The sequence below is a fragment of the Pleurodeles waltl genome, chromosome 6 (assembly GCF_031143425.1).
Source record: "Pleurodeles waltl isolate 20211129_DDA chromosome 6, aPleWal1.hap1.20221129, whole genome shotgun sequence".
Taxonomy (NCBI): Eukaryota; Metazoa; Chordata; class Amphibia; order Caudata; family Salamandridae; genus Pleurodeles; species Pleurodeles waltl.
The window spans coordinates 1,570,593,682-1,570,608,779 of NC_090445.1; the positions used below are offsets into that span (position 1 = coordinate 1,570,593,682).

Consider the following 15,098-nt stretch of genomic DNA (forward strand, 5'->3'; position numbering starts at 1 on the left):
CCCAGGAAATTCACCACCATCCTGCACTTTTTTGATGAATTCATCCCTCAACATTATCGGAGAAGTTGAGTTAGGATCTAAAATGACGTTCAAGTCTCGTTGGTGCGGCCAACTTAACACACTGTCCCCTTTAACTGGAACATAAATCTTACCAAAAATAGTATTTCCTCTGAATGAAATTTTCTGATTCAAAATAGCCCCTCAGTTGAATGGTTTGGCCACCATATCCTCCTGGGATAACATCCGGATCTTTTAAATGGATCTTGTGAGTCAAATTTTCATCAAAAAACTTATTTGAAATTAGAGTCAACCACGCTCCAGAATCAAACAATATTTCCACATCTTCATTTAAGATCGAAATTGTGTCCCTCGGATGATTTTTCCTTTGGGCATTTGCTGAAATCGACAAAATGCAATCTTCCACCACTTTCACCGATGTTGCACTTTTGCTTGACTTACAGAATTTAGCAAAATGTCCCTTATTATTACACAACTTACATATGCTATTGATCGCTGGACATTTCTTATATGAAGCAAAGTGACCTGCATTCCCACAACGGAAACATTTCAAATCCTTAGATTTTAACCATTAGGCATGAGTTTATCTTCCCCTTTGTCTCCAGATGCTTCTTTACTATGATCTTCTTTTTTTTCATATGTCTTATTTACTGAATTATTCTTTCCTTTCTCTAATTCTTCTACACATGCCAAAGTGTGCTCAACACCCTTTGCTACTACAATGACCTCTTGCAAAGAAGGATCGTCCTTGCTCCACAATTCCTGACCAACTTTATCACTTGAGCATCTCAGCATAAATTGATCCCTTATACGTTCCTCTATGGTTACTCCAAACTTACAAGTTGATGCAAGTTTCCGCAAAGCTGTAATATAATCCTCAACACTTTCTCCTCGTTGTTGCTCTCTCATGCCAAAGTGATATCTTTCCAAAACGGTACTGACTTTTGGTAAATAGTGCAAATCTAATTTTTTTAAACAGATTTCAAATTCGTTCAGATCTGTTCCCTCATCACCAGTGTCAGGTAAGTTCTCAAAAAATTCTTGTCCTTCGCATCCTAGACAATGCATCAGGAGAGCTTTTTTTCTTTCATTAGAAAGATTAGTTCCACACACCCTGGAATAGTGTAGGAAAGTTTTTTTCCATTTAGACCATTTTATAAGAGGTTCCCCTGGTGTAGTGAGGAAAAATGGTGGGGGCGAGATGTTTTGCATACTTCCTTGTGATTTATTTCCAAAACGATTTTAAAGTTGAAAAATATATGTTAAATATGCTTTTACTATAAAGCTTGAAAACAACCAAAAATGGAATTATATTCCTATTCACTTTGTTGTATGAATTTATAAACCAACAGATTGTTTTCTAGAGGAGGTTGGAGTTAAGCACCTTCCTATTCACTTTGTTGTATGAATTTATAAACCAACAGATTGTTTTCTAGAGGAGGTTGGAGTTAAGCACCTTCCACAACAAAACAAGTTAGAGACGAAGAAGATTTGGCTGAAAATCTGATTCTGCATGCTTCACTGTAAGGTAGGAAATCTTGTTTCTCACCGTCTTGAATTAAATATCCAGCTCCCTCGATGTAGAAATCCTAACGGTCTAATTGTCTGGAAATGAAGGCTGGATTAGAAGTGCTGGATAAAGTAAAGTCCCAAAAATATAGTGTTAAGATACTCCTGTAATTGTTCTAAAAAAAAGGGGAAGGTGTGTGGTAGAGTGTAATGATAGAATGCAGCATGAGAATGTGAGGGATCCCATCCTCGTCGCCAAGTGTAATAAAGATGAATCTTGATGGTACAAAATGTAGGTTCTTTAATAGGAGTATCTTAGACACATACAGATCTGGTCAAGCCAACAGTCAGCTTCAACAGCTTCCTCGGAATCCCTTCTCTCTCACACTCTACTCTGATGTCAGATATGACATCAGTGCCACATCAGTGCCAGAGAGAGATGAGATCCCTCACATTCTAATGCTGCATTCTATCATTACACTCTACCACACCACCCACAATATTATCTAGACCGCCTAGTGTACTCAGGCCTGAGGATGCCCTCTCAAGAGACCAACATCGCAAGGAAAACCAACAACAAAAAAACAAAAAGCACAACAGGTGCATATGACACACAAGTCCTCGATCGTCCATCATCGCGAGGTAACATCTCCACGGGCAGTATATCCCACCATTTCAGTAACTCGGTCCATTGCCTCCGCCGCCCCGACCCCCTGCAACAATCAACATAATATTACGACTGCGGCCTGTAGTAATCCCGGGCGCCCCCGGGTGCCCAAACTAGGCTGAAGTGCAGGCTGCCACGCTGTTCAAAGCGACTTCTCTCTCCGATCTCAGTTCCTAGGCCGTCGGGCGATGCAACTTCCTTTTCTTTTCCTTCCTCCGCCACCGAGGAGGGCCCCCCGCCGATAGAGCCGTCCCCTCACTCGCCTCCCGGCCTATATCCTCAAGGCCCAGGACGCGGCCAGCTTCTGCAACAGAGTTCACCTGCCGAAGCTGTTCCTCCCAGCGGAAGACCAGGCGGAACGGATGGCCCCAAGAGTAGGACACGTTGTGCGCCCTCAAGTGATCCGTGATCGGCCTAAACTCTCTCCGTCTCTGCAAAGTCCGCACAGATAAATCATGAAAGAGTTGGAGTTCATGCCCTCGAAAGAGGACACTCTGGAGGTTGCGGGCCCGCTGTAGAATCTTTTCTTTAAGGACAAAATTGTGGAGACAAGCTAAAATGTCTGGGGGGCGGTCTCCAGGGGCCCCAGCGCGCCCAACTCAGTGGACCCGGTCCAGGACTACCTCCTGTGTCTCTTCAGTGCCAAGCAAGGAGCGAAACAGATCCACCACGTAGCCCCCAATGTCCCCTTTTTCAGCGCCTACCGGGGCCCCTCGTATAAGAATATTTTGTCTCCTTGAGCGATTTTCCAAATCCTCGACCGCCATCTGGAGGTCCTGTTGCTCTCGGAGGCGGACTACCTCCTGTTGCAGGCCGGCGACCTCTTCACCGCGAGGGATCTCACTGTCCTCTAGCTGCGATACACGTTCACCCAAGGAGGCAACCTCTCCTCGTATCTCCTTCACCTTGCGTGAGATGTCCCTACGCAGCTCTTGGATATCGCCCCGGAGCGACTCAAACAGGGAGGTCAGAAAGCCCTTCGTAACGGAAGAACTCTCCTCTGGCCCCGTCTCAACTCGGCCCTCCAAAGCCCTCATCTCAGGTAAGTCCTCCGTCATAGACCCAGGTGCAGAGCGCGCCCCTGACAACATATCCCTCACTGAGCGCTCGCGTTTGGGCTTTGATGTCGCCATGGCGCACCAGCCTGATCTCACCTCACCGGCTCAGTTCCTCAAGTCCTCCAAGATCACTTTCCAAGGCCGGTCAGCGTGCACCGCTCTGTCCGGAACCGCGCTAGGGTCCAGCTCCCATCCGCCACCACGTACAACGGTCCGCTCATTTCGCCTTTTCGCAGGACTGCAGGGCCAGGCTACTTAAAGGTTCAAATGCTGGGGTTGTGCCACCCGGAGGCCAGGTAACCGGGACCCTTCTCTCCACCGGGGCCATGCGCCTCACCGACCCCGTTCCATGGCGCCAGGGCAAGGAAGCTCCACCAACCGCCGCCGGTCCAACAGGGCACACGGGAGCACCACTCACCCCTCAGGCGCTCCAATCACCAGGCACCGGGTCCCGTGGCGATCATCTATTATTAGGGACCCAGGGTAGGCCCCTCGGCCCTCAATCCCCGGCGCCCTGTCTGCAAGGGCCGCCAAGGGGAAGGCACGTCCCGCGGCCCAGGCCGCGCCTCGCGCCGCCCCACGGCCGCACCCCAACTGCTGGGCCTGAGCCCTGTTCCTCCCGTGGGAGCAGCGCAACCTGGCCCCGACCGGAGCCGCCGAGCTCAGAGCACCCCGGGGGAGCTGCACGATGTAGGGGAAGCCTCCAGGCTTCCCCTAAGCTGGCCGCAGGACACTTTCTCGGGCCGAGGCGGCGGAGCGCAAACAGGAACATCCTAGCGCTCCACCATCTTGAACACGCCCCAACCTGCCATGCGATTTAGATCACTATTTTGCAACTGTTTGCAAACTGGTATATGCTAGATTGTCTGTCAGGAGTATGTTTTATTTTCAGTAAAAAAGGGGGGCTCCCGTGTGCTTCCAACTAACTACAGACTAATAGCCATATTAGATTTTGATGGAAAACACTTTGCAAAGATGTTATGTGAGCTGGAACTTTCGGCCACTGAAAAAAAGCCAAGCTTCTTTTATCAAACAGTGTTTCAAAAAAATGTAGCATAGAGGATACTCTGCCAACCTGGCCAATGCAAATACACACCACGTGCAAAGGGCTGTCTACTGTATGCAACATGTATTGATTTAAAAACTGCACCTGGCAGTGTCAATAGAGAAATGCCTTGGTTTCAACTAGCTATCCGGGGAATCCCTCTACTCCTGCTACATGCAATAGTATTGCTTTATATGGACACTTGGGTAAGGATCAAGCTGTGACCATCTTCAATTACTTCTGAGAATATCTACAGAACAAAAGGGGTTAAAACAGAGGTGTATGCTAGCACCTCCTCTTTTACATGACTGACTAAAATGAATACCTCCATCAGGCCAACATATTCCCTCAATCCCCCCACCCCCCATGCCAAAGTCTCAAACAAGACCTTAGCCTGTGTTACAATATTGCAGGGACACCATCCTTTGTGATAAAACCAGGATTGGCTTACAGAGGTTTGAATGCATTACGTACTGTGTTGATAAATTAGCCAATAATATTGTCAAAATGAAAATAACAATTGTTGATAGCAAAACTGTAAGGACTGACATGACGTTATTGGACAGCCAGAAATTAGAAAAGGTCACTACCTACAAACATCTAGTCACATTTGATGTAAAAGATGGACTCTAGACTCATCATGCCATGCCAAGTTCAAAGCTTCTGACTTAAATGTAGCATTTTGGCACCAGGCAAAAAAAACTGATCTGGTCTGTCCATGGAACCAGTATTTTGTGACAGATCTACCAACCTGTTACCCATCCTAAATTCTGGTCATGGGACATTATTGAGATAGTTAGATGTAGCACAATGCTGCACCAATCAGTATCTCTTCGGTCTCTTTGATTCTATATCTCAGGCCCAGATCCAACCAAATTAATCTGAAGAGCAAGTTACTGGGTCAAAAATAAAACTTTCTGAAAACTTACACAGTTTTGAACTCTAGTGCATCCAATTCTTAGCTCAAATATTTAAATCATGCCTTGTTTGATTTGCAGATAGAAAAAGAGTTGGAGTGAAATAATAAAAACAATACATTCAATAGCTATTAAGGTCAAATCCATCCTCAAATATGGACACGATCAAGGCTAACCAGCATGTACAAATGATTGCAGAGTCCTACGCTTTGCTTGCAAAGTAACCTTATCATCTATTAAATGCAGCTTTGCATGTTTAATATCAGCCTGGCTCCCTTGCAGGAATTTCCGTCAAGTTGGAAAGTCAATGAAGAAGTGTTATGCTTCAGGGAATGTGGACATAAACTAGCATCCCTTGTACACATAACCCGTTTTTGCCGGGCACTGATCTCCTTTAAACAGCGCTATTTGAAACCATTGCTCATCATAAAGGAATTAGAGAATGCAACGAAGCAGTCATCTTCTTGTTAATCTTTTCTGTTTTAATATCCATTGTACTGTTGTAGGCCGACTTTCTATGCTAAAAGTACACACTAATTGTTTTAGACCTATAACTATCACTGTTTTACTTTATTTATTTAGGCCGCTGCATGTGACATTGTATTTGATATTTAAAAAATACGTTATTTTAAATTTGTTTTTTATTAACACCACAAAATATTTCTTTATTGTCACAGCAGTCAATTAAGGCACATTATCACCAAAAAGATTGTGGAAAGCTGGGACATCACTGAAGAAAATATTGAATAATACTAATGCCAAAAAGATTCACTCTACGTTTTTTATTTAACAGGAAACTGTTGAGTGCAGTCACTTCACCTGCCACATGGAACATGTTTTAATATTGGTATAGTGTTTAATCTAAGGCTATGCACAATAATGGCTGCCATGCAGTTTTGAAGATGAGCAAACAACTGTGTTTACTGGATAAGAAAATGATCCATAATATTTTGGAACTCTGGGTTAAAACATATTCTGACAGAACACATTTACTAAGTCCTACTGCTGAAAAAGACTTCTGACATTCAAATAAATATTTGGCAAGCAAAAAACAAAATAAACACAACACTGGTGGGCATTTCAAATGTTGGCAAGTTCAGCATTGATTTATTTTACCAATTGTTATAGTTTATCAGATTTTAAATAAAGTTCCTGTAGAATGTGCAGATTCACTGGAGAGCATGTCACTAAGCCTGAATCGCCCTGCTCTGAATGGTCATTCTGAAGTTATCCCGAATCAGCAATGTTTCAAAATCTGAATGAATCACAAAGGTAGTTTTCTTAATGTGAGTGGTAAATCCGAATCAGAAAAAATATGGTGGTTAAAATACAAACTCAATGAAATACACCTAAATTGTAACATATTGCGTCAGAATTGTACCCAAAAAAAACAAAAATCTGTCAGTCTTGGGAAAATCTAAAATTTACAAATTGCATTTTTCAAATTAAAAATGTAATTTCTATTTATGCAAGCAGCTTTCCGTCTGCTGCCTCACAATGTTCCTTTTGAGTTCATGATACAGAAAAAAAAGCCATCTTTCCCACCCACACCACTGGGGTTTATGAGGTAAGGGTATTCCCAATAATTTTAATGTGACGAAATTCATTGTACTTCTTTCATAGAACCCATCAAAAGACTCGTGCTTATCCGCAAATAACCTTTTCGTAATTGATTTCAAATTCAAAATGGAAGGCTAGAGGGTGAATTCAAGCTTTCGTATTTATCAGAACCCGAAGGCCTTCTGGTACATTCCAGGCTCCTAAAGGGCCGTAGGTTGTGGCTGCCTTCTCACAGGCAGTAGGAAGAAAATATGTAACGAACTCTCTTTAATTTCATTGGCAGACAACATTCGAGTGGAGAAATATTTCTATTTTAAATATTTGGTTTGGAAAAAAAATCGAAGAAAAAGTAGTTCCAATTTTCACCACAAAACGCCCCCTCTCTTTCTTTCTCAGAGAGAAAATGAGAGAACCGTAACAGAAATCCCAGGGATTTGAAAGGGCGGGGACTCAATTCATTATTCAGATTTCACAAAAGAGATTTCGAATTCGGATTTGTGAAGAGTTTCCACAGAAAAAAAAAAAATACAAGTTCGGGGAGGAGGAAAAAAGGAGGACCAGGGAGAGCTAGGCAGGGGAAGGGAGATATTTGGGAATCCATGAGAAGAAAATAAATTCGCAGTTTGTTATTGAAGCCAGGGTGTACTGGCCTCCGCTCTGCTCTGGCCCCTGGTGCTGGGGTCGCCGGTTTCTCCTGGGCGGTGGGGGTCAGAGAGCGGCGGGCGCTGTTTTTATCTGGTCCCCGGAGACTAGTGGCGGTAGTCCTCTCCGCGTGAAATTTTCGGGTCCCTAGCCGCTCGTTTCACCCTTCAGTCCTTAAAGATCTTACGGCGGCCGGGCACGCTTACCCAGCAGAACCCGCCCGGCCACTTTACTCGCCTTCACCTCCTCCACTCAAATAAAAAATAATACAGAAGGAAGATAAAAAAAGTAGACGGAATCGGCCGCTAGTGCGACGCCACCGGTGTGTGCGAGAGGGAGCGCACCCCGAGCAGCTGCGGAGCCCGGGCCTTGCACTGGACGCCACCCGACTGACACCAGGTAAACTCCGGCCATGCACTCCGTAGCGCGCGGCGGGGCACTCGCAGGAAGGGCGGGCGGAGCGCCAGCGATGTGTCGCGCTGCAGTAAAGCGATTATTTTTTCCCCCCTAATCTGTTACTAAAAAAGTAATAGATTCCGAAAATCTCTTCGCACGTGTAACTTGTCAGAGAAACGACTTGACGTTTCGCCTTTCCATTCCGCTCATTACTTTCAGCAAAATTCATCTGGGGGGACCACAGTGGGCTGCGAGGGCGGAAAAACAAAGCCGGGTTGAGCGGCCATTTCAGTTTGTACAAATTCACGTTTCAGAAAGAAACGCAGCTGGCCCCTACCGCAAGCAACACACCCCTCCATATATATGGAACCCCCTGCCGCCCCATTCTTCCGCTCACACATCGCCCCCACTTTTGTTGAATCTTTAAAGGCCGTTAATTCTTTCTCTCTCTCTCTTTTTTTCCTTCTAAATTTGTGTTCTTCTCCCCGAAACTGCAGTTTGTTTCATTTAAATAGCGCCATCTACAGGGACATTTTTTTGTTGCTCCGAGAAATGAAAATTGTGAAGGAGAAAAAAAGAAATATTTAGTTTCTTTTTTTTAAATTAAGTTGGATTTTTGTTTTCTTTTTACAACGTGGTGGGAATTTTTCGGGTGTATAGGATTTTCGTACGTCTATTTTTCTAATATTCTTGGGCAGGTTACCTGCTTCTGCCAATGCATTGTAGGTGTTTAAATACAAAAAATCTTGAGAGAAAAGGAACCACTTTTACTACTCATTAATAAGATTTTGCCAGTTCTAGTGGAAATTGGTAATTAACATTTAGATGTATATGTACTTTTGGCAACATTGGATTTTAGACTTTTGAAAATAAGCCTTTTTGATTTTGGAGATGCAAAGAGCTGCTTTTGCCTACTTATAGATGTTACACTTTAGGAAAATCTATATTATGCCTTGCATAAAGTGTAACGGAAAAGCTAACTCTTGTAATTTGGAAAGGTAGCCATGATCGCTTTAGAGTCCAGTAATGCAAGGAGAATAACTTTTTGGTTTAGGCCTCTAATTAGATAGGCAACATCTTATTAGAATATTTGGCAAAATTAGTTAATGCTAGAAATGGCTGCCTAACCTTTTAATAGTTGTTTATAGTTTCAACTATGCTAGAGTCCTTTTCAGTGAGTTATAAATTGTGCGTTAAATAAAAAGCACATTTCAGTTTTAATTTACCCCTCAGGGATTTTAGTGAATGTCAACATTTATCTATCTTTTGCTTAGTGGTCAAATAATTGTCTGAAATATGTTGTCAGCAGTTCAGTCATTTTTGTTATGTTTTAGACCTTGTCCTCCATATATGTTATACGTTTTGTAAGATTTGTTGAAATTTCAATTTCCCACTGATTTTCAAAAACTAGAAAAGCTTTGGCTCAGCCCTTTGCTCTAACAAGATGGCTTTCTTGTCTGTGCTACTTTCATTATTTCTTATTTGATGGCTCTGTTCCTGTTCTTTCTTTGTCCTGCCTCTGGAGCATTTCTTCTTTGCCATGTTCTGATTGGGCTATTTGTCCTTCTGCTGCTTGATTCAGGAAACTACTTTTTATTTTTGTGTGTGTTTTATTTCTTTGTGCCACCTTCTGACCCTCATCTTGCTTTTTGAAAAATATTTAAAACCCTCCTCTGCTTTCATGCCTCTCTGACACTTAATTTTAAAAATAAATAAATAACATTTTTCAGTGCACTTAAAAAAAAAAAAAAAAAAAAAATCTACTGCTCCAATGTTAACGTTCACTATCTTGGAATGGTAAATAAAATTTTAAAAAAAGATGGCTGGTGCATCATGCACATCTGCATGTCATCATGTGGTGACCTCTGTATGTGTTGAGTAGGATAGTGATTGTCTGTGGTGACAGAACACATTGCCCTTTCATTTGGAAGATATTGTCTCTTCTACTTTGTCTATTTTGAGAACTGGAATGTTTCCTCTAGCCTTCAACTTGGAAGTACACAAAGAGAACCGTTCAATTGAATGAAATATTATAAACTTTGTATTTTATGAACGTGTATCCCAGACTGATAATATGCTTCCAATTTATAAATTAACTTGTGGATGTATATCCCTGAAAATCAGGATTGCTTTTAGTCCTTTGATATATTTCTGATAAATTTCAGATTTTGAAAATACCCAATGTTGTTCCTCATCCTAATATCTCATCATACATAGCTAATGTGTAATTGATGCAAGAATCCATGGTGATTTATTGCATCATTTATATTATAAGCATTTTTTTCTCTTTTTTTGCTGCAGCTAAAAAGCATTGACAAAGCCAGTCGGTCTGCCTTGGTAAAGCCAAAAGAGACTAATTGACTTTGCCAATGCTTTTTAAATGTACCAAAGTGTACCCCCTTTTTGCTTTAAAATGTAATTTTGCATCACTTAAACTGTCATCTGTCCTTTAGGACCAGTTTGTATACGAAAAGTTGCACCATGTAAAATATTTATATATATTTTTTCACATTTCTATTCTAATTGTTTTTGTTTATCCCTCACACAGTCAGGATGGTGCTCCAAAGCACACATAAAATACAAACAAGCATTTGTAATTCAATAGGTCTTGCATTTGCTTGAGTTAGAGCTATTGGCACTGCAAATACACAGCTGTTCTTTCCACATAAATTGGTCAACCCTGCCTCATAATTTCTTCTTTTCCTGCCATATAATTCCAGTGCTCCTGCATATAACTACAGCACTTCTGTTTACCTTCTTCCTTTATCTGCGGCAACAAATGAAAATGTTGCCATTTAGCATCCTAGTTTAAATCTACTATGCTAATTCCAATAGAAAACCACTTTCACCACACCACCATCAGACGTGCTGGCTGGCTGGCTAACATAATTCCCCCAAAAAAGACACAAGACAACCACAGAGGAGAAATAAACTGGAAGGGTCACCCAAACATATCAAGAGTGTTTAAACAGTAATAGTGTAATAAGGATTTTAATTTGGCCTGAATCATGGTCATACTTGTAATAAGGAGAGATTATTAAAAGATCTACAATTGTCATATAAACCTTTATCAGGAATACATTTTTGGCATTGGACTGTAATGCTCAATACAGCCCCAAGAGGGCATTGTAACAAAAATATAATTTTGTAAGAAGCATGGTCATGTAGCCATATTATTAGCCCCCAGGGGGCATAACCCCACAAAAAACAGGAGAAAGTAATGCAGTGTAACCATAGACTTAGCCCCTAGTATTTTAGGGCTAGCAGGCCTACTGCAGTGATAGTACATAAAAGGCTTTTAAAACAGAACTTCTCCCAGCTTTAAAATAAAAATTCTAGCCATGAGAAAGCTTAAACAACACTGAATGGTGAGAGGGGTTTATTATTGTGGGCCCCCACTAACCTAGTGTGGGGACCCAGAGATGATGTAGACAGTGTTTTGAAGGTGATCCCATTTTTCCAGGAGCACCACAGGCTGAGTTTTGAGCAAAAAGGTTTTGTGAAAATAATGACCTGCAAAGCATTATGGGCTCAGTTTCTCGAGTGCCGTGTATATTGTTGTATCTGCTCCCCCGCTGTGGCAAGAGAGCCGCTTTTGCTTTTGACGATTTCTGTTTTACGTAAAGCATTTACCAATTTCAAGTGTTTTAAGGGGAGAGCCACAAGAAATGTCTCTGATTAGGTAACTGTGAACAATGTGACGAGCGCTCCAATCCTGCCGATCATGTTCACGCTGTTGTGCCTGTTCCTGCTGTGAGCGCCATGGCCACCATGCAGCAGGAAGGGGAGAGACGAAAAAAAAAATAGTTTGGCCTCGATGTAGTATATCGGCAATCATGCAAAAAGCCATGTAAAAGGGGCTGTCTGCAAGGCGTGACAAAAACAGCCTCAAGATGGGACATTATGTGATTTTTGAATGGCAAGCTCAGGAACAAATGAAAATGATGGGCATGGTTAAAAACCCACAATATTTACAACAGGTCAAAGCGCTTGCATGCTCAACCTAATAATGATCACAGACCTCCGAGTTCCCTTCTTATAAAACTTGCATTGGTGAACTTTTTATTGTCTAGCACAGATTTGACATCAGACCTGGTCATTGATATTAATTTCAAGAGATCCAAAAATAATGACTTACCACATTGCATACCTTCTAATGCTATACCACAGTGCATAGTTTCTAATACTACTTGTTCAGTCCTTAGCCAGTATTTCATTTTATGTCAGGGCAAATGTTAATAAATGTAAACATAATTTATTTTTAATGTAGGCTCATGCACTGCCTCTGCTTTGCAGTGACAGGTAGACTGACAGGAAAAATACATTACACATAAAAAAAGTCAGATTTGTCAGCATAATAGCAAGCAGTAGGTCATTTATGTTGGATATGAAGCCATTACTTTTATCACACTGTCATATCTGATATGTATTAGGCTGTATATTTACCCGCTTCTGCAGAATGCATTTAAACCTTGTACTGCAAATGCAGATATAATAAGGTTGTAATGCCTTTTTTATTTTTTATGAAGAAGGGCTAATTATTTCACTGGATTAATTTTTTAGGACTTTTAGCCCGCTTGCTGAGCTCAAGGGTGAACAGCCTGGGCTCCCAGTGCAGGTTGGTTGGCTCTATACAAAGTGAGTACGTTGTTGCTAATCCTTTGCTTCTGGGGTGTGCCCGTAGTCCCAGGTCTTTCCCATAGACCATGTAGCACATGTACAAGGGTGTGGAATTCCCATAGCCCGATGTCCAGGACATATTGTTTTGGGTTAAGGACAACAGGTTTTCATGTTTATTTTGTCCTTGGGGCAAGTAGGCCCAATACTCCGCAGCACGAATCTCCTGGCTGCCAGTTTACAGTCCCACATTATGGATCTGGGAAAGGGCGTTGTCTGAAATTAAAGTAATACTTGTGTCCATTTGTTAATGCTGTTAAAACGTATATGCATTGTTCTTTATTAGAAAGCCTTTATTACAGTGAGCGTTCTAAGGAAATGTTGTAAGCTCTGACTGCACTACTGAAATCTGTTCCAACATCAAACTGTGTACACATTTGCAAAATTTAATAATATGGTGCTACATATAATGCTCCCAGAACATTCTCTGATTAGATGTAAACATTTGCAGAAACTCAAAAACAAGATCAATGGTTCTAATGCACCTGGGGGGAAACGTTTTGCTAAATTACTGTGAAATTTAAGTACCGTTTATTTAAAGTATCATTTAATAAAATGTGTTGATGCATGTTAGTATTTCAAAACATTCATAAGTGAAAACCTGTGTAACAAGATCATGGGAAGGAAAATAAGCAAGCATTGGCAAAGTCAATAGGGGTGGAATTAGTTGTCAGCTTTTTGGTTTTGTCAATGCATGTCTTGTTTTGACATGATTTCTGTAACTCTTTATTTATATGGAGGGGTGTGGAATTTATTAAAATTTCTACTAGTCCATGGGACAAGTTGCTTCCTAAATCCACTTGTCCTGTACAAAAAATCTACTTGTCCCTTTGGTGCCATGTAGTGCGGTGACAAATTATGGCAGCAGTCTCACTAGATATTAGCCTCTGATTATGCTAGGGATAATACTATAGTAGGGCTTGAAAACTAAAAGTTTCCTTTATGTTGCCACCTTTCTGCAGATCTATGCAATAGGGCTGGAGGGAGCAGTACGCAATAGTTCCAGGGTTGGAATGTCTTTGAGTCTGTGCAAACTTACTACCTTGCATGTTTTAAAGATTTTCACCAGCTTTTCTCTAATCGTTTCCCATACTGAGAGAGGCTGGGAATTTACTTCTGACAAGGGCGGACGTTGACGTTCTTCCAGGGTTTGGAAAAAAAGTGGTTGGAGGATAAATTATCTTCTAAACGATCAACAGATTTTTGCATGAGCAAATCTTCATGTGCACATTTGCTCATGCTAAAATACAGTTCACAAATATTTTCTAGGAGTACGATTTCACAGATCTTTTGTTGTGTATTCCTGTGAATTCATGAAAGCCATAATTGTGCATTACTGCAAAGACCTATACCATGGGTGCACTTTTGGGACTTTCTTTAAGAATTGGGCCCTAATTAGGTCTGGAGTCAACCAAGACCTTTTGTTTTTATTAAAATCCTATTTCTCTCTCTAGTCCGCTATCGTCTGGCTTTACTGTGAGGGATAGATAATATTCCAATCTTTCACAAAGCGCATATTGCAACACAGCGTAGTTTTGTTCAGTGCTTGGAACTAATGTGGCAATGTGTGCTTTTTGAGAAAAAGCAAAACCATTTTTTTGGTTTTGCAAATGCTTGCTACAATGGTGAGGGCCTGGCAGCTCCCACAACAGTTTTACAAAAGCCACGTCAAAACAGGACACGCATTGACAAAACCAATGTCTGATCTGTTGGCGTTGCAAAATACTTGTTTATTTTCATGTTTCCCATAATCTTGTTGAAACTGGTTTTCCATTATGAATATTTTTTTGGAAATAGTAGCATGCATCAACATGTTTTACTAAATGAAGCTTCAAAAAATTGGTACCTAAAATTTCACAGTAATTTAGCAAATTTTTTTTTTCTTTCTAGTTGCATTCTTTTTCTGACCATTTTATTTGGAAAGCAATTAATCATCAATCTTGATTACAAGCATCTGCAAACATTTGCATCTAAACAGAAAGCATTCTGGGAGCATTATACGTAGCCGCGTATTGTTAAACTTTTCAAACGTGTGTACACTTTTTTTTGTTTTGTTACTGGACCCACTATCAGTTGTGCAGTTTGAGCTTACCACATTTATTTAAAGCGCTCACACTAGTAATAAAGGCTTTGAATCAATGACTCATAAATACAAGTTCAAACAGCATTAACACATGGACATAAATATTACCTCCACTGCAGACAGTTCCCTTCAAACTGGTAGCTAAAGGGTTTGTGCTGCAGGGTGTTGGGCATACTTGTCCCAATGACAAAATGAATATGAAAACTTGCCATTGACCTTGAACAATATGTCCTGGGCATCAGTCTATAGGAATTTCACACCCTTTGTGTGTGGGATCTGAGCAACTCACCATTATAATAAAAAGTGGCAAAAAGCAAAAATATTTTTTGGTCTCAAAAAGTACACATTGCCACAGTAGTTCCTTGCACTGAACAAAACTAATGTGTGTGCCAGTATGCTCTTTGTGAAAGTGCAGAATGCTGTCACTCACAGTGAAGCAGCTGATAGAATGAGAGAGAGAACTTTAATAAAAGCAAACCGTCTTAACGTCAGACCTAGGTAAGGGCCCAATTCTTAGTCACAAAAA

General features: G+C 41.2%; 1 protein-coding gene across 11 annotated transcripts in view; it reads left to right on the forward strand.

Annotated features, from left to right (window-relative positions):
• The first annotated feature begins 7,153 nt into the window (after positions 1-7,153).
• Positions 7,154-15,098, forward strand: part of LOC138301142 (zinc finger protein 618-like) — a 781,690-nt gene continuing 773,745 nt past the window's right edge. For 3 of the 11 annotated variants that reach the window (XM_069241301.1, XM_069241295.1, XM_069241293.1), the window contains exon 1: positions 7,678-7,815. The gene's annotated coding sequence lies outside the window, so the exon portion shown is untranslated. Of the gene's footprint in view, positions 7,816-15,098 lie in introns of all 11 variants that reach the window. The other 8 variants (XM_069241296.1, XM_069241300.1, XM_069241294.1 and 5 more) reach the window with 5 other exon arrangements.